General features: G+C 30.6%; 1 protein-coding gene across 1 annotated transcript in view; it reads right to left on the bottom strand.

Annotated features, from left to right (window-relative positions):
* The window catches only part of LOC117176940 (epithelial discoidin domain-containing receptor 1-like), a 231,581-nt gene extending 222,309 nt beyond the window's left edge, over positions 1–9,272 (bottom strand). The window contains exon 1 of the mRNA XM_033367344.1: positions 9,224–9,272. The gene's annotated coding sequence lies outside the window, so the exon portion shown is untranslated. The remainder of the gene's footprint in view (positions 1–9,223) is intronic.
* Positions 9,273–21,076: the final 11,804 nt, after the last annotated feature.

Raw genomic sequence — 21,076 nt, 5'->3', positions numbered from 1 at the left:
AAACGACAGATCGTCAGAAAAAATAGTTTTTATCCAAAAAATATTTCAGTAGACTTATCAGAAGTAACTCAAAAAAGGTGAACTTTTAACAAAACAGTTGAATTCGCAACCAAAAAGGATTTCTTTTTGAAATTATTAATCGAGTTTTAATTAAATAATAACATTTATAATTAAAAAAGTATTCTTCTGGAGAAAGTTTTTGCAAATTTACAAAAAATACATACATGTTTGAAGGACGCCTTCCCCCTGTCGTAACGAATCGTAACAAATTGCCTCGAGTTCCCCCTCCCCGCGAGCTGTTACGTAATTTAAGTAGGGTCCTTATCTACAAGAAATTATTCAAATTCAGCTTTGAGCGTCCACATAAAAAAAAGACTCGTAGCCTATTAAAACGTTTATTAAGTGGTTTAAATCTCACCTCTTATATTTTTCCTCCTCTACTTCCCTAGTCCATCTATTTTGCCTCTCTTCAATTGACCTTTCACTTCCAATACCTTTCTAAAAAAATGCCACTATTTCCCTCCTTGCTTACTTTTCCAGCTATCACACTTATTCTTCTTTCTTTCTTTCTTTCCGTTGCCAACTCTTTTTTTTCTTTTACTCACATGCACTATCACACTGGTCACGATTCCGTTCTTTACTTTCGCTCACTGCTCTCCTTCACTGCCTCACAGTTGCCACTCTTCCCCTCCTTTCTCCTACTTTGCATCTCCTTCCATAATTCCCCTTGATTCACCTCCTGGAAACTTTTACACCTTCGTTTTCTCTTCCTCTTCTTACATTTCCTACTTTCCTAGCACTTTTCTTTCTGTCTCCTAACCTCCATACCCACCCACCACCATTCCCTCACCTCTTCATCTTACTGACTTACTCCTACTTCCATAATATATCCCCTCCTTCTCTACTTACTCTCCCAACTCTCTGACTTTAGCTAACATAATTTTATTTTATTTCACCTCCTTCTGTCTCCTTCTCTGCCCACCACTACTCCCTCCTACTTCCCCTCCTGAGAATAAAATATGACGGAGGGACGGGGTTACGAAAAACCCTTAAAATTTAATTACCTAAACTTTAAAGCAAGAATTTTACAGAGCGGGATGAAAAATAGATGTTTAAAAATATCATTTCCTAGCTCTCTCACAGTTAGATTGAGGGCTGGAAAACTAGACAAATATCGAAAAATCATCAAATTGGTATACAAATCATTATTCAGGGATTTTTGAGTCAAATTTTCCAATTTTTGGGTAAAAAAATTCAAATTTAAAATAGGCGATCCAATATGGTGATCCAATATGGCGATCCAATATGGCGATCCCATATGGTGATCAAAAGTTCTAACTTTCTAAATTCAAAATGGCTCATTCACCACTAAAATTCATATAAAAAAATTCGCTTATTATAAAATGAATTTCTATGATTTTTTTTGAGTAACGGATTATAAAGGGTTTAAAAACTTTCAATTAAAAATTTGGAATCTGGATTTTGAAGAATCACTAGATAATGAATTTTATACAAATTGAATGTTTACATGAAAATGTAATCCCCATATTAGATCAGCTATTTTGAATTTATCTTTTTTACCAAAAATTTGTAATATGTGACTCGAAAACTGAGAATGATTTTTGTATTTTTTGTTCTTTAAATAAGTGTTAGTTAATACCTAAGTAGTTCCTGAAATATTTGATTTATGAAATAGGAAAAAATTATTAAAATGATTCGAAATTAAAGCAGGATTTCTCGAATACAAATTAATAATTATTAGAGCAGCTATTAGATTTGTGTTTAAAATTTGAAACCCCCTCTCCGTTTTAGTCCTAGTTCACTAGGCAGTCATTTTGGATAAAAATTAAAAAGTGAGCGCATTTAAAAAAAGTTTAAGTCGACTTTTTTTAAAAATTCAAAAATTCGGTCCACCGTTAATTGTAGTACTTGAAACTACAAACATTTTATTTTAATTACCTTTTCCAATAAAAAAATTTACTAGAGTTATAGTACTCAGAAAATTAAAAAAAAATAATAAACGAAAATGACAATTTTAACGCTAGTTATGAAAAAAGTCAAGGATAGAAAAACGTTACTCTTCGAAGGTTCTAAAAGATTCAATTTTGGGGTCAAACTATGGAAGATACGAAAAAATGAATGGATAAAAATTATGCACCCAAAATAAATTTATAACTCGTTATAATTCACTTTTTTATTGGACGAATTTTCAACTAAAAACTGCTAATCTTTAAAAATGGAAAAGTGACATTTTCAGTTGAAAAATGGAATTTTAACTAAAAAAAGTATTTTCGACTAAAGAGTTTAATTTTCAACTAAAGATGTAAGCCTTAAATAAAAAATTTTGTTTAACAATATAGTTTAACTTTCACCCAAATAGTTGCATTAATATTTGAAAAAGATTATTTGTTAACAAAATAGTTACAATTTTAACCGAAGAGATGAATGTTGAATGAAAAATATAAATTTCCAAGAAAAAAAATTATTTGTCAACAAAATTATTCAACAAAATATTTCAAATAAAACATTTGAATACTCAAGAAAATAAAAATAATTTTCCACCAAAAGTTGAATTTCCGTAAAAAAATGATATTTCTACTAAAACAGATAAATTTTTGAATCAAAAAGATAAATTTCCAAAAAATAGTTGAATTTTCAGTTAAAAAATATTCTACGAAAAAAGTTTAATTTTTAATCCAAAAAGATAAATTTTTCCAACCAAATAGGATGAATTTTTGACAAAATAGTTTAATTTCCTACCAAGAAATTCCATTTTTATTCAAGAAAGATAACATTTTTCTTGAAACAGATTATTTTTTAACAAAACTTTTTTTTATTTCAAAAAAGTATTGAATGTTCATCCAGTAAATATTATAGATCTCGTTTCAAAACAAAAATATTAAATTTACACAAAAAGTAGGTTCTCTACGAAATAGTTAAATTTTTCACAAAACCGCAGAATTTTTAATCAGAAAATATGACTTTTAAACAAAATTGTTGTTAATTCCTTCCTAAATCAAAATTTTAACAATAAAATAAAAATTTTTAACAAGAAGTTACTTTTCTGCTAAATAATCGAAATTTCAATTAAAAAGCATGACTTTTTCAACAAAATTCTTAAATTTTAAACCGAACCGTTGCAATACAAAACTAGGAGTTTTAAAGAAAAAGAATACTTTCTAGAAAACAGTTTAATTTTCATCAAAACAGTCACATTGATTCAAGGAAGATGCAATATTTATACTAAAAAGATTAAGTTTTTAATCAAAAATAAAAATAAAAAACAATCGAATTTTTTAGCAAAAAGGATATCTTTTTAGGAAAATTGATAAATTTTTAACTGAATAATAAAATTTTTACTAAAGAGATAATGTTCAGGAGAAAGTGTCTGCAAATTTGCAAAAATGAGTGAATAATCCCCCCTTCCCCCTTATTATAAAAAATCGTAAAAAAAGTATCGATTTCTTTCACCACTCTTGAGCTTATGAGGAAAGTTATTCCCCTACAAGCCCGATTGCGGCACTATTCAGAAAGTGGACTGTAATAGTGTTGCACAATGTGTTAAAAAGTTCACAATTTAGAAAAAATGGAGTAAGAAGCACGAAATATGTGATGATGATGTCTTTGCTAAAGCCAAAAGAGCTTTAGCAAAAGAGAATTCACAATAACTGATTTTCAGTTGTCGATTTGTCGATATTTAATTTTAAAACACCTGCGCACAAATTTAATGGAAATACAAAGACCAAGTTTCAGATTGTAGATAAAAAATTGGGAACAGATTTTCGATTTTTTTTGCACTTTAGGAAATCAAAGGGATTGGTTTTCATGGAATCTAGGAGGAAAAAACTTTTATTTTCTTCACTTGATATCAAAGTATAAAAAATTCAAGTTTCAGATTGGAGGTAAGAAATTTGGAAAACATTTTAGATTTTTTTTCGTTTTTTGCATTTTAGGAGATGAAACTTTTTTTGTTATTATTATCGCAATTATTTAAAAATACAAACCAAACATTTTTTTAAATGTGCTAAAAGGAAATATCCCTAGAGATAAAAAAGCATATGTATAAAATCCACAATTTTAAAAGTGCGGATTATTTCCGGGATTATGTATGATGATAGAAATCTGTCATTTTTGAAGTTCATACTTCATTTACCGAACAGAACGGTCTCTCGAGAAAATGAAAAAAACTGCAATCCGTCAGAATTTGTCGCTTAGTTGCAATGTGAAAAAATATTCACGTTCAATTTATTTAGCAAATTAGGTAGAATAAATTTTTGTCTCGAACTGACCTACTTTTCCCTGCATAGCTTCCGGCGATATTGATTTCCCGTTGTAAAAGAAATGATTTGCAGTTTTCAATTTTCCCTCACACAAACCTTGCGGCTTAATCTTTTTAAGACGGAATTAATTTAGATGAAAAAAGAATTTAAAGAATGCCACGAAGATAAATAGTTTATGTGTTTTATTTTGTTATTTAGTTCTTTAGAATTAAATTTCTTACGTACTTATTTTATTCTTTCAGATTTTCTACTCTTTTTAGAAAACCACAAAGCCTTTTAATAACAAAGAAAGCAAATATTACATGAGGGCATTACAAAAGGCACATCTGCAGGCAAAATAATTAAAGCTGATTTTTATCTTAGCGTTCGTGCAAATTTTTTCTTTAGCATTTAATTTAACGAAGTAAAATTAAAAAATCATTATGACTGATTAATTTCGGGATATCGACTTGACTCGACTTGACTCGACTCGACTCGACTGAAATTTCGCTAAAAATTATTTTCCAAGAAATTAAACCTGGGAATATTTTTGACATATTTTCATTGTACCTTTAAATTTTTTGGAGAAAATAACTTTTTTTATATGCAAAATATCGGCTTTAAACTTTAAGAAATACAGAAGCTGAAAATAAATTACGTTTATTTACTTTTTTCACATCTCGCGAGTATTTTTAATATAAGAAAAGTTCTTAGATGCGAACAATTTCTAGGTTATGTTAAAAAATGGTTTCAGTTTATTTTTTTAAAACTAACTTTTATATATAGATTTATAATCAAATGAGGTTATTTATTGTAATTCTACCGCTAAGCATGGTGTAAATTATGAAACTTTTTGGAAATTTTTGGTCCTTTTTAGTACTTTTATTGCTAAATATCGTAACTTACCATAAATTGCCCGAAATTCAATTTAAAAGTTTCTATAAATTTCCAGGAAATTTATGAAAATGTTTGGAAATTTTTGTTCCCTAATGTTAATTTTTCAGATAAATATGGTAACTTAACATAAATTGCCCAAAACTCAATAAAAAAATGTATATAAATTTCCGGAAACTTAAGGATATTTATGGAAGTTTACGGTCATTTATGTAAATCAACAGCTAAAAATAGTGAAAATTATGGAATTTTATGAACATTTTTGGTCTTTTATGGTAATATTATGGCCAAATATTGTAAATTACCATAAATTTCCCAAAATTAAATTTAAAAGTTTTTAGAAATTTTCGGCAATTTATGAAAATGTATGTCCCTTATGGTAATTTTACAGTTAAATATGGTTCGTTATAATAAATTGCCAAAAATTCAATAAAAAAATTTATATAAATTTCCGGAAACTTACGAAAATTTATAGGAATTTTCAGTCATTAATTGTTATTCTACAGATAAATATGGTAAAATACCATAAATTATTCAAAATTTGATTGTGAACATTTTTCTCAATTCCAAGAAATATATGAATTTTTGATGATTTATGGTAATATTTGAGATAATTTATCGTAAGTTACCATAAATTACCCAAAATTCAATTTAAAAGATTCTATACACTTTCGGATATTTATAGAAATTTATGGAAATTTTTTGTACCATTTGGTAATTTTACTGCTACATATGGTAACTTACCATAAATTTCCCAAAATTCAATTTAAAAGTTTTTATAAATTTCTGAAATTTTTTGGTCCTTTACGAAAATTTTACAGCTAAATATGGCAAATTTAGATAAAGTGCCCTAAATTCGATAAAAAAAATTTACAAAAGTTTCCGGTCATTTATTGTTATTTTACAGTTAAATGTGGTAAAAATTATGGAAATTTATTGAATTTTTTGGTCCTTTAGGATTAGTTTACAGCTAAATATGATAACTTAACATAAATTGCCCAAAATTCAATAAAAAATTTTATATTAATTTTCGGAAACTTACAAAAATTTATGGAAATTTTCGGTCATTTTGTGTAATTCTATAACTAAATATGGTAACTTACCATAAATTACCTAAAATTCAATTATAAACATTTTGATAAATTTTAAGAAATTTTTTTAATTTGTGGTTATTTATGGTAATATTTGAAGCAATCTAAGGTCACATCCCATAAATGACCGAAAATTTAATTTTAAAATTTCTGTCAATTTCCAGAAATTTATTGTTATTTCCGGTCATTTATAGTAATTTTACAGGTTAATATAGTAAATTACAACAAACTATCCAAAATTAGATTTGAGACATTTTGATCAATTTCAGGAAATTTATGAATTTTTTGGTAATTCATGGTAGTATTACAAGAATTTTATAGTAACTGACCATAAATTTTCCAAAATTCAGTTTAAAAATGTCTATAGATTTCTGGACATTTATAGACATTTTCGGTCATTTATGGTCATTTTACAAGTAAATATGGTAAGTCACCATGAATAAGCCAAAATTAAATTAATTTAAAAATATTTGGTATCTTTTCATAAATTACTGCAAAATTCTATTATCTGCAACCAAAATTTCCTTGGGGTTATCACGGTGAGTCGGCTGATAATCGTAAAATGCGAGCTCATAGATGTATAATTTTCATTATTCACCTCTGACGTCACTTTTTACTCCCTAGGGAGTGAAATTTTAGTTGCAGATAATAGAATTTTACCGTAATTTATAGAAAGTTACTATATATAATTGATCAAATTACCGCAAATTACCAAAGATTTCCGGTAATGTCTGTAAATTGCCGGATATTAATGAAAATGTTTAAATTAAATTTTGTATCATTTATGTTAAGTTGCCATAAATTTTCTTAATATTGTAATAAATCGCCAGATATTTAGTAAATTTCCAGAAATTTATAAAAATGTGTCAAATTAAATTTTTGGTAGCTTATGGTAATTTACCATATTTACCTCTAAAATTACCATCAATGACCAAAAGTTTTAATAAGTTTCCGGAAATTAGGAAATTTAAAAATTTAATTTTAAAAGATGTATAGTAAGTTACAGTAGATTGCCCGTAATATTGCCATTAATTGCCAAAAATTCCATAAATTTCTGGAAATTGATAAAAATTTATGAAAATGAATTTTGGGTAGATTGTGGTAATTTACCATATTTACCTGTGAAATAACCAAAAATGACCGAATTTTTCATAAATTCCCGGAACTGTATAAACATTTTTAAATTTAATTTTGGGCAAGTTCTGGTAAGCTACAATAAATTATCCTTAAGATTACAGTAGATTAGGCTTCCTTTATTCGAAATCTAACTTGGGCGAAATTCATAATTATTTCAAGAAATTTCAGAAATCATCTATTTATTATCAAAAATATCGAATGCACCGAGGGGGAGACGGAACTTTTTACAAGAGTTTAATCACGAACTTGTGCATGTGCATTTAAAAAATTTTAAACATTCTTAAGATGCATGGAGGGCGTAAGTGAGGGATGATGAATATGAGAGGAAAACCTGGGGGTGGTGGGACTAAGTAGGGGAATGGGAGCAGTAGAGAGGTGCGAGAGGAAAATAAGGTAGAAGAGACTAACAAGCAGATGCGGGAAGATACGTACTAAACGAGGAGGGAAAGCCACAAAAAGAAAACGTAGAAAATGGGAGTGATAGAAGGGGATGCGAAGTGAGAGAGGTGATATAGAAGTGGTGAGGTTAGATAGGAAGGGAAAAGTTAGGGAAGAAAATTAGGGAGGATAAATATTGGAGAAGGATAGGGAAGTCGGAAGTGGAAAAATGAGGGGGTAACTAGAAGAGGGAGTGGTAGTGAATAGAGACAGGAAGTGATAGATAAGAAGTGATAAATGGTAATCGATAAAGAGGATGAAGTGGTAGAGTAAGTATAATAGGGGAGAGGAAGGATGCAAGAGATTGTAGATGAGGGAATAGATAATGGAGGGCGTGCAGAGGTATATAATAGGAAAAGTGAATCAGGAAATATTCGAGTGTTAAAGCTTGGATAGGAGCAGCTAAGTAGAGAAACTGGAGTAGCTAAAAGAGAACAGAGAGAGAAAGAGTAAAAATAGTGTAGAGAAGAATACGTATGATATGGAAGAAAAGGAGGAATGAATGAGTAAAAGAAGCGGCGAAAAGGGAAAGTAAAAGATCTGAAATAGGAAAGATTACGAAGTAGGAAAGGAGATATAGGGGTAGAGAGAGCAATGGTGATGAGATACATGAGGGGGGAAATGAGAACGGTTAATAGGAAAGGGTATTATTGAAGAGGAGAGCAAGTAAGGAAACATCAGTGGGTTAATCAAATAGAGAATGGCAGTTAACGGCGGGGAAAAGTGGTGAAGGAAAACATTATTAGAGTAATAATGATAAAGAGAAGAAAGTGTGTGAGAGGATATAGTAGAGGGATGAGATAAGAGCTGGGATAGAGGTTGTGAAAGAGAGGAAGAAAGTCTGAAAATATTTCAGATACGGTAAATTGGGAACAGAAATAGGGAAGGTTGAAACAAAGAAAACATAATAAGTGGTAACAAGAAGAGGGATAGATAGTGTAGGAAGAGGAAAGATAAGTGAGGGTCAGAAGTAAGGTTAAGGGGAGGACGTGTAAAGTGAAGGTGTTTAAAGGAAGGGGAAGTGTCTAAGCGGAGGGAAAGTATGTAAAGAGAGGGGAAGTGTGTATAGGGACAGGAAGCTTATAAAGGAAGGGAAAGTGTCTAAAGGGGGAGCGTAAAGGGATGTTGGAGCGGGGTGATATAAAATGTTTCTAGGAGAAATTGACTTCTGGGAGTGAAAGAGAAAAATTAAGAGAGGAAAAAAAGGACACATAAAGTTTGGAGAAAAGCTGGTAAGTAGGGCCTGGGTGGTATAGGAGAGGTACTACAAAGTAGGAGATAAGAGCGATATGGGGGATACAAAGCAGAAAAGGGGAAGTGAGGGGAGCGGAAGAAGGGGAGAACATTTTGATATTAGAAGAATAGACATTGGGATGTTTTTTCTAGATTACAATTTGTACTTACGAATCTCGAAGGTTTCTACTGTGCACAGTGTCAGCAGTGCACAGATCAGACGATCAGTCTTCATGTTCTGGTGCCCCGAAAAACTTCTTCAGGCGACCATATGGCCAATAGCTGAAAAAGACGAAAACCATCTTGAAACTTTTAGCGAATCTTGAACTGAGCCGCAGATGGAACAGGAGTGAAAGGAGACTAAGCGGAAAAGGGAAAGGGATAATCCGCCGGGAGATTAATGCCTCAGGTACAAGGAAAGTGCACTTTAGCTCTGGTCGTAATTTTCATAGCTGGGAATAATTAGTCTTGGAGAGGTAGGGATCTTCAAGTGCTAAGTGGAGGAGAAATGTTCAATAGAGTAAAGAAATCTGGGAGATGATTTTATTTTATTCAAGCATTTACAGAAAAATAGAATGTTTTTTTTTCGTCACTTAATGAATTGTAATTAAAAAATTTATTCTTCTGAGAATCTGACAAATTTATGATAATATAAGACTTCATTAATTCATTCTGTACACATTACGAGATGAAAAATTTAGAATTTATTAATTATAACGACTTAGTTTCAAGATTATAATTTAGGAATATTTTAATTTAAAACAAATTTTAATATTGCTTAATTTGGAAAGCCATTTTTTTACATAATTTTTTTTGTTTGAAAATTAGGCTGGCGATTTGGCCGGTAAACCGAGAAATGATCGGAAATCAGTTTGAATCAGAAAAGTGATAACTTCATTATCTACATTCGCAGATTTTTTCAGATTACTTCAGTTCACTCTGATTAAATTATAATTTATTATTTCGAACATACCGGAAAAAATGTATTTGTTCAAAAAAGGGATTTATCACGTTTTATTCGCTTACTCCTCATTTAATCTCACTTATAAAAACGAATTTAAAAACATAATTATCTTTTTTTTAGAAAAGGGAATTTCCGTAAAGAAATATATTTTAATAACTACCTCCAGTAGTTATTGGAGTATATATAGTATTTTAAAGAAAAAATGTGCTGAATTATGATACAAAATTTCGTTGCATTATTCGTTGCAAATTAATCTTTCTTTAGTCAAAAATTTAACTATTCGGTTAAAAGCTAAACTCATGGTTAAAAATTAATTATTATTTATCTCTGGTTGAAAATCTAACTGATTTGTAAAAAATTATTTTTTTAAAGTAAAATGTTAATGTTCCAGTAGAAAACTGAATTATTTTGTTGAAAATCCTTTTTTTGTTTGTTCGTTAAGAAATGGAATTTCGACATCAAATGTAACCGTTCTATTTTTGTTTGAAAATGTATCCTTTTGGGAGAAAAAATCAATAATTTAGTTAAAAATTGATCTTTTTCATTTAAAAAATACTTAGTTTCTTAAAGATTATGTACTTGATGCAATAGTCACCTCTTCGTAGAAATTAAACATTATGGTTCAAAATTTATCTTTTTGGTGTAAAATTCAACCATTCCAGTTGAAGATTTATCATTTTAATTGAAAATTCCTTAGTTTTGGTTGCAAATTAATTCCTTCAGCTGAAAAATTTACATGTACATTTTTGGTTGGAAATTGATCTTCTCTTGTTCAAAATTCAAGAAATTGAATGAAAATTTATGTTTGTTAATTAAAAATTGAACTAATTTAATGAATATCCACATCTTTTTCTCAAAATTGATTTCATTTCTGGAAAATGATCTTTTTCTTTGTAGCTTAACTTTTTTGTTTAAAAAATCTTCTTTTAGATTAAAAATTCAAGTATCACAGATACATTTTTATCATATAAGTAAAAAATTTATTTTTTAAGATGGAAGTAAACTTACTTGACTGAAAGGTAAATTATTTTATTAAAAATAATTTTTTGATTGACAATTCCATAATATTAGTTAAACATTCATCTCTTTGGTTGAAAACTCATGTTTACTGAAAATTTAATTACTCAATTGCTGTTTGAAGAATGATATTCTGTATTTGAAAAGTCGTCTTTTTTACCAGAAATTAATCCTTTTGGTTACAAATTTATCTAGTTGGTGAAAAAAATTAACTATTTCAGTTGTATGTTTACGATTTGAGTTGAAAATTAATTTTTTTACCCTAAAGTTTTACTATTTTACTTTTTTAATTAAATTTTTTATTGCAAAATTAAGGAATTTATTTTAATTAAAAAAAATTCAATTTAATTTATTTTTTAATTTAGGAAATTTCAATGAGTGTAGAATCAAATTTAAAATCTTATTTAACGTTTAATAATCCAATTAATGTGCATAATTACTGAAAATAAAATCAAGTATTTAACGACCAAACTTGGACAACCACCATTGAATGTTCCTATTGCAATATGAAAAAAAATTATGTTGTTCCCCCTAAAAAAGAAAAAAAAGGAAATTCTTCCTTCGGACAAAAATTAATCATTATTAAATAGCGTTCCTGCCTGCTAAACATTTTATATTTATTTATTTATTTTATTTTGCTTTGGTAAGGGTGCTGTATGAGTGCTGAAACGTTAGTGATTATTTTTTACAAATGTTTTTTTTGTTTTTGATTTGATATTGAATAAAATAAAAAAGACGAAAAAATAAAAAAGAAAAGAAAGGAGATTTGTTGGTTTCCTTCTCATTGTCTTTCCTCTTTTTTATTTTTGTTCAAAGAAAGAATTTTTTTCTTTTCTATTTTAGGAGGAAAAAGCTACATTTTTTTCAAATTGCAATAGGAACATTCCATGGTAATTTAATTTGGTCGTTAGATGCTTGATTTCATTTTCAGGAATTCTGTACATTTTAATTTTTTTAATTAAAATTTTTTTGGCTAAGCCGCGTTAAAATAATTAAAATAAATTAAAACTCAATGAAGAAATAAATTTTTATATGTAGAGACAAACGTGAATATGTTACTTTTAATTCATGGTTAAAATTGAAAAACTTGGCTGGGAAAAAATTGGAAATGACCGAGAGTTAAAAATTGTACTTTCTGTTTGTTAACTAACATTATTTATAGCACATCTAAATGTGAAGCTTTAGCAATTTTATAGAGTTTCTTATACCTAGGAAGCGAATTTATATATACACATAATGATATAAATAAAAGAAACAAATAAAAATAAATAAAATATAATATAATAATATAAATTGTATATTAATTGATGCCAATTTTTGTTGACTGGTCAACTAATTTTAAAACATATTGGAAAACTAAGACTTTTTGAGTGAAAAAAGTACAAAAATGGTTTATACGTTTTTGCCTAATTGTTTATAATAAATAAATGTTACAATAAATCAATTATTGGCCTTGTTTCCATGCTCTATTTGTGTAACTAGTTGATTCCTAATATATTTAAGGGTAAGAGTTGAGAAAACAATTCTTTTTTGAAAAAAATTACCTTTTTGTAAATTTGTCTTTATAAAAATAAGCTTAAACTAAAAATAAAAAATAAATAAAGGATGAAGGATAGAGGACAAGGAGTATTGAGGCTAGAGAATCTAGTGTGGAGGCTGAAAGATAAAGGATAAAGGAAGAGAAGGAGAATGAAGATTAGAGGATGTAGGATGGAGGTTGAAGAATGGAGAATGAAGGATGGAGGCTAAAGAATAAAGGATTGAGGAAGAAGAGCAGGTTGAAGTTTAGAGGATGTAGGATGGAGGCTAAAGTATAGCGGATAAGTGATGGAGGATGAAGGACAAGGGATAGAGGGGAGGATGAAGATGTAGGCTGCAGGATGCAGGATGGTGTGTCGATGATAAATGATGAAAGATGAAGGATCGAGGATTGAGAATGGAGGATGAAGGATGGAGGGTGAAGGTTAAATGCTAGAGGATGAGGATGAAGATTATAGGATGAAGATTATAGGATGAAGATTAGAGGACGAAGATTAGAGGATTAGGTTGTATGATAAAGAAATGTGGATGGACGATAAGGGTTAAGGAATGAAGGATAAAGGTTGAATAATAGAGGTGAAGGATGGATGATAGAGGTTTATAGATAAAGGATAAAGAATAAAGGATGTAGAAAATAGGATGGAAAATGGAGGCAGAAGGTTGGAGGATAACGAATGAAGGATAGAAGAGGAGAGCAATGAAGGATAGAGGATGCATAATAGAGGATGGAGAAAAGAAGATGAAGGATGTTAGGTGAAAGGTGGAGGCTGGAAGATAAAGGATAGAGCAGGATGAAGATTAGTTTTTTTATAAATTTGTTTGATGAAAGCATTTCTTTTAAAAATTTCAAATTGTTAATTTCTTTATACGAATCAATCAAATTCCGAAGGGTAAAAGATTGCTTTGCAGGCGCGAATTTCATTCTACTTAAATGAATAGTGTCTGACGAAAATTTTCGAGACTTAATTTGGGAACCTGACGACTCGAAATTACCATTCGTTTTCCAGTCTGTAATGTAATCGGGCTTAATTTCTGTGACAAGGGACGTGAGGTGGCAAACGGAAAGGAACGAGGTTGGTGTTGTACTTTAATTCGGAGGTGGTAAAGCCCTTGGGGTCGAGCGTTATACTTGGTTAGTGGCATGATCGTGGGGTCACGTATCTTTGCGGGGATCTTTAGAGGCCGACATATTTTCAATGGCCAACCCGGTGAAAATTTTGTCAGTTAAAACCTGAAACTGAGAAGAAAAGTTCTCCTTTTCTTGGCACACTTTTTCTCAGCTGCTCTGGCTAGTCAGCTTGACTTGTACGTGTGTCGCCTAGAGAAACAGAGTAGAGCTACTCGTAATCGAGTCCCCAAATTAACCCAATCTAGCACCCCTTTACAAACCCCTTTTCCTCTTTGCTCTCTTGCTCTTTAGTTTTCGTCTATCTTGGTAGTTTACCCTTTAACTAATTTTCACCCTTTCTCTCCCTATTTGTCTGACCAGAGAAGTTTTGTCTGTCCTTTACGGTTCTTTTTACTGCTTTCTTCTACAGTAACGGTCAAAGGAATGGACAAAGCAATGATTTCTTTTTAATTGAGACGTTGCTCTCTTCATTTTAAGGTCAAATTAAAAATCTATTTTGTGGTTAAACTTAAAAAAAATGTGTGCAAAGTTTAAACATAAATTTTAAACTTTGTGTTATTTAAAAAAAGTTTAAAATCAAAATAAACCAAATATATTGCTTATCAAAAAATAGTAAGAATAATTTATTAGACCTAAATTTCGAAAATTAAGTTCATTCGAAGGGAAGCAATAGCATAAAATAAGAAAATTTGTAGTTGTTGTAGTGATAAGCTCGATTTTCAAAATAAATTTGTTTAATAATGCTATCAATCATACATTTAGAATACACACAAATTATAAAACTCAATAAAAGATAAAAAGATTTAGGATACTAAAGCACCATAATAATTATTCAAAGAATCCCATAAGCAGGCAGCTTTCAATTAAAGTTTGTTCAGCCCCACCATGTGTTTTCGCACATAAACGTTAGTAGTTGAATAAATGTGATCGTGCAAGTGAAACTTTCTTAACTATTTTCAATTTCTAAATAGTTTACAATTAAACGAGTTTTAATTAAACGCTTCCTTCAATCTCAAACTCTGTTCAAATATTGTTTCTATTTAGAACGTTTAATTTTTAATTAATTTAAAAACAAAGTTTTGAGTTAAGAAGAAATCATATAATATTTAACAATATTTGACTATTGATTTCAAATGAACTATTATAAAGAAAATATTCAAAACAAAAAAATCTGAAAAGGAATCTTGTCAAATAGAAAGTATCGAATATTTAACATTTTAAACTCCTATATTTAAACTTTGAACGTTACTAGAATTTTTATTGTTTCATTGGCTTGAATTGGGAATTAATAAATTTATTTTTAAATATTTTTTATAAATAGATAAACATAGAACAATTATTCTGTTTAAATGAACTTTTTCAACATTCAGAAGTTAATTTTTTATTTTTTATAAAGGATTATGGATAGAAGATCGGAAATGGAGGGCCTAGGATGGAGAAACAATGATGAAGGATGGAGCAAGGAGGGTCAAGGATCCAAGTTCAAGAATGAAGAATCGAGGATTAAGGATTTTGGATGGAAGATCGAGAATAGGAGATCCTGGATAAAGAATCGTGAATATAAAACCGAAGATAGAAGATCGAGGATGGAGAACCGAGGATAAAGGATTAAGGATCAAGTATGGAGGATTGTGGATGGAGGATCGTGAATGGAGGATTGTGGTTAGAAGATTCAAGATGCAGGATCGAGGATCAAAGATGGAGCATCGTGGACGGAGGATCTTAAATAAAGGATCGAGAATCAAAGATGGAGGATTGTGAATGGAGGATAGTTATTGGGGAGAGGATGAGGATGAGGATTGGGGAGAGAAGATCAAGAATAAAAGATCAAGTATGGAGGATTGGAGATGGAGGATCGACGATAAAGAACGGAGCATTGTGGATGGAGGATCATGCATAGGCGATCAAAGATAGAAGATCGAAGATGGAGGACTTAGTATGGAGGAGCGAGGATAGAGGAAGAAGGATCAACGAGAATCGATGAAGCATTGAGGATGGAGGATTGTGAATGAAGGATCGAGAATCAAAGATAAGGGATCAAGGTTAGAGGATCGTGAATAGAAGATCGAGGAGAGAAAATTGAGAATAAAAGATCGAGGATGAATGATTGGGCATGGAGGATCGACGATAAAGGATTGATCATCGTGAATGGAGGATCGTGCATAGAGGATCTTAGATAGAAGATCGAAGATAGAGGATCGAGGATCAAAGATGGAGGGCCGATGATGGAGGAAAGTAGATGCAGGATCGTGGATGGAGAATCGAGGATAGAAGATCGGGGATGGAGGATCGGGGTATGGAGGATCGAGGGCAGAGGATCGAGGACAAAATATAAAGAATTTAGGATGGAGGATGGAGGATTGATGATAGAAGATCGAGAATAATGGATTGGGGTATGGAGGATCGACGAGAGTGGATCAAGGATAAAAGATTGAGGATTAAGGATGGCAGATGGAGTATCTACGATAGAAGTTCGTGGATGGAGAATCGAGGATCAAAGAACGAGGATGAAAGATTGAGGATTGAGGATCGGGCTTAGAGGATCGAGGATCAAAAATGCAGAATCTAGGATGAAGGATCGTGGATGGAAGATTAAGGATAGGAGATCGAGGATAGAGCACCAAGGATAGCGGATCGAGGATCGAGGATGGGGGATCGACGATGGAGGATCGAGGATCAAAGATGGAGGACCGATGATGGAGCAAAGTAGATGGAGGGTCGTGGATAAATAATCAAGGATAGAAGATCGAGGATGGAAGATCAAGGTAGGAGGATCGAGGAGAGTAGATCAAGGATAAGAGATGTAGCATTAAAGATCGTAGATAGAGGATCGACGATAGAAGTTTGTGGATGGAGGATCGATAATTAAAGAACGAGGATGAAATATTGAGGATTGAGGATTGGGCTTAGAGGATCGAGGGTCAAAAATGCAGGATCGAAAATAAAGAATTGTGGATGGAAGATCGAGGACAGGAGATCGAGGATGGAGCACCGAGGATAGCGGATCGATGATCAAGGATAGGGGATCGACGACGGAAATTCGTGGAAGAAGAATCGTGCATGGAGGATTGAGGATTAAAGATCGAGGATCAAGGATGGAGGATCGCGGATAGAGGTTCAAGGACATAAGAACGAGGATGGAGGATCGCGGATGGGGGATCAGGGATGGAAGATCGAGGATACAGAATCGAGAATAAAAGATGGAAGACCATGAATGAAGAATCAAGGATAGAAGATCAAGGATTGAAGATGAAGGATCGAGGATAAAGTATCGAGGATCAAGCATGGAGGATGGAGAATGGAGGATCGTAAATGTAAGATGCAGGATAGAAGATCGAGGATCGAGGATGAGTAAAGAGGATCGATGATAAAGGATGTAGGATCGAGGATAAAGAATGGAGTATCGAGGATTGAGGATTGTGGATGGAGGATCAAGCATAGAGGATCAAGGATAGAAGAGTGAGAATGGAGGAGCGTGGATGAAGAACCAAGGATGGAGGATCGAAGATGGAGGATCAAGGATCAAAGATAGTGGATTGAGGATGAAAGGTAGAGGTTGGAGGGTCGTGGATAGAGAATCGAGGATAGAAGATCGAGGATGGAGGATCGGTGTATGGAGGATCAAGGATAAAAGATGGAGGGTTCAGGATAGCGGATTAAGGATAGGATAGGATCGAGGATAGAAGATCGAGGATGGGAGATTGAGGATGGAGGATCGGGGAAGAGGGTCGAGGATAGAGGAGTGAAGATCAAAAATGCAGGATCGAGAATGTAGGATTGTGGACAGAGGACTGAGTATAGAAGATCGAGGATAAAGGACTAAGGATAGGGGATCGAGGATAAAGGATGGAGGATCGAGGATCAGAAATGGAGAATTGTGGTTGGAGGATCGCGGATGAAAATTCGTGGATAAAGGAACGTGCATCGAGGATTGAGGATAGAATATCGTGGACGGAGAATCGTGAATAGAGGAGCGTGCATGGAGGATTGACGATAGAAGATCAAAGACCGAGGATACAGGATCGAGGATCAAGGATAGAGGATTGCGGATGGAGGATCAAGGATCTAAAAACGAGGATAAAGGATCGCGGATGGAGGATTGAGGATAGAAGATTGAGGATGCAGGATCAAGGATGAAGTATCAAGGATCAAGGATGGAAAATCGAGGATGGAGGATCAAAGATGGATGATCAAGGATAGAATATCGAGGACAAGGGAAAAAGGATGAGGATCTAGGATCAAGCATGGAGGATTGAGGAATAGAAGATCGATGATGTAGGATGGTGGATTGAGCATGAAGAATGGATGATCGAGGATTATCGAGGTTTTTATGATATTTGAAATTATCTATGTTTCAATTTTAAATAATCAAAATCCAAAATGTGCGATTTACAGACAAAGCATTTTTCAAAATATTGAAGTGCTAAATGTAATATTTAAACTTCACTAGAAATTTAGTTGTTTAATTTATTTGGATTTTTGGTATGTAAATATATATTTTTTTAATTTCATTCAAAATTTTTCAAATGAATATTCTTAGGAGTTTTCATTTTATCCGCATAAATATTTGAGCGTTCCATTTAAAGAAATGTTAAGTTCAAATTTGAAAATGATAAAAATATTTTTTCTGTATCATTTACTGAATTGCAAGGACTAATGGAACAGGTGCAAAAATAAGCGCAAGGGTAATATTTTAGAAAAATATTTTTGTAGGTGATGAAAGTTAGAAAATGGGAAGTGAAACACGATCACTAGTTGGAATGGATTCCAATAAAGAATGAATAAAAACGAATTTCGATTATAGAAAAGAGCTTCCGTGATTCGATTTCTCAGAATAAATGACAAATGTAAAAAAAAGCGAAGCTAGATGTTTTATCTCGCCGTAAAGCCACCTTGTGAAAGGATTCGAAATTCCTTAATTACGATTTCGTGAATTTATAATAGAACGAGTTTATTTTTTTAATTTTTTCTCTAATTGTCACAGATGACATCAAATTAATTAATATAAGAAGCCTTTAAGAGTAATTAACTAATATTACATACGAACATATTAATTAATTAGTTCAGTTATTCTTCGTGCGGAGTCATTCTTTTCATGGAAAAAATAAAATTTAATTAACTGATACGAATTTTGAAGAAGAAAATTAATTTTTAATGCAGAAATATGAAATTTCAACTATGAAGCATACATTTACAGGAAAAAATGGAATTTTTAGATTTTAAGTAAAAAAAAACTTATTAAAAAATTTAAATAACAAGATTAAAAATTTGAAATTAAACAAGATTAGTCAAGATTGACTTAACGTTATAAAGAAAATATTTTTATTCTAAATAAGAGTTTAATTTTTACCCAGGGAAGATTTTTCAGTCATCAGAGAAAAAAAGTTTCAACCAAATTATGAAATTGCTAATCATGAAGATTTATTTTCAAACAAGTGAGAATATTAATTTTCTAGCACAAAGGTGGATTTTTTAATTAAAATTAATGAATTTATCTCTTAATTGTTGATTATTCAACTAAATACAATCAATTTTTAATTAAGAATATCAATTTTGAATAAAAAATTGTACAGTTTAGTTGCAAGAATTAACTTTCAACAAAGTTGTTTAATTTCCCACGAAGCAGAGAAATTTTCTACCAAAAAAGACAAATTTGCAACATAATAAATCAATTTTTAACTAAATGCTATTCGTCTATTATATAAACAAATTCACATTTTGGGCATTTTTAAGCAAGCAGAAATCGTTTCACGTTCTGACCTTGCTGAAATTATATTGCTAATGATGTTTTCTGAAAAAATTTTGCCATGAATTAATATTATTTTATTTTATGAACAAATTATTTTAATAAATTCACATATAAATCGTTTGCAAGCGGAAAGTTATCGTTTCTTCTTCTGACTATTTATTATATTTGCTAACAAACAGTTCAAGTTTTGATAAAAAATTTTTTTTTCAAGAAAATAAAAATTACCACTCAACAGTTAAATTTTCCACTAAAACGATGAATCTTTAATAAAAAAATGCACTTTTACATAGTAGTATAACTTTAAGCCCAATCATAGATTTTTAATTAAAAAAATGAAATTTAACCAACAATGATTTTCTACCAAATAGATTTACTTTTACTTAACTGTATCCATCCTTAACCAAATATTTGAATTTTTATCTGATAAATAATGTTTCAATTAAATATATATAAATTTATAAATACAGAAGAGAGAGCTTCATTTTTAGATGACAAAAGTAATTTTCAACTAACATGATAAATATTCACAACAAGAAATTTCAAAGTATTTATACCGTAAACCATGTAGTTATTTTTTTAACTGAAAGAGATAATTAACAAAAACTAGAACTTAATAAAACAAAAAAAATAATAATAATTTTCCACAAAATAGCAGAATCCTTAACAAAAAAGATTTTTGAATAAATTTCCTTAAAAATGTTAAGTTTTCAAGCCAAACAGAGGAGCTTCGAAAACGGTGATTTCTCAACTAAATAATTGCGTTTTAAACCAAAACATAAATTTCCAAGCGAGAAGATTGTCTACTATAAAATACGAATTTTCAATAAAATACATGCCTTTTTTTAACAAAATAGAGTAATTTTTAAACAAACAGTTTCATTCCCATCCAAGAAGATAATTTTTTATGAGGAAAAAGAATATTAAAAATATTACATGCAATTCTAACCAAAAAGTTACATGTTTAACCAAGTATAATTATTTTCTATGAAAAAAGCAAATTTTGGATAAATTGCGTTTATTTTAAAATGAATAGTTCAGTTTTTAATACAATAAGACAAATTTCTGACAAAATAGTTATATTTTAAACCAAAACAGATTCATTTTAACCAAACAGCTGTATTTTTATCCAAAAAAATTAACTTCCTAAAAAAAATTCTTTTGTTTGAGCTTTGAAAAGTTCTAGTGCCTTGCTAAAACTGACCTTTTCTACTGTGGGAGTCAGGCATCTGCCTTCTTTTACTATTTCCGAAGAAAGACTCTAAAAACACTATTTTCTTACAATTATACGCTGATGCGACTTTTTCTTTACTTATCTCAGAAAAATATTTTTGATCTTCTTCAATAAGAAAATAGTTTGGCTTTAAATCAAAAACAGTTGAATTGAACCAAAAAGGATATCTTTTCAAAGAAATTGTAAAATCTTCAGCCAAAACCAAGAAGAAGAATTTTCTACCAAAAAAAAGCCCTCTAAAATTTATGTACATTTTTTAAGAAATAGTTAGAAAAACGGATTGCTTTATAACCAAATATTTACATTTTCAACGAAAAAGTAGGGAAAAATTAAAATTAGATAATTAAAATACAAAAAAAATCGTAATAAACTTTTAAATAAATTTAAATTATAGA

Source organism: Belonocnema kinseyi, chromosome 7 (genome assembly GCF_010883055.1).
Source record: "Belonocnema kinseyi isolate 2016_QV_RU_SX_M_011 chromosome 7, B_treatae_v1, whole genome shotgun sequence".
NCBI classification, from domain to species: Eukaryota; Metazoa; Arthropoda; class Insecta; order Hymenoptera; family Cynipidae; genus Belonocnema; species Belonocnema kinseyi.
This window is presented reverse-complemented; position numbering and strand designations above follow the sequence as displayed.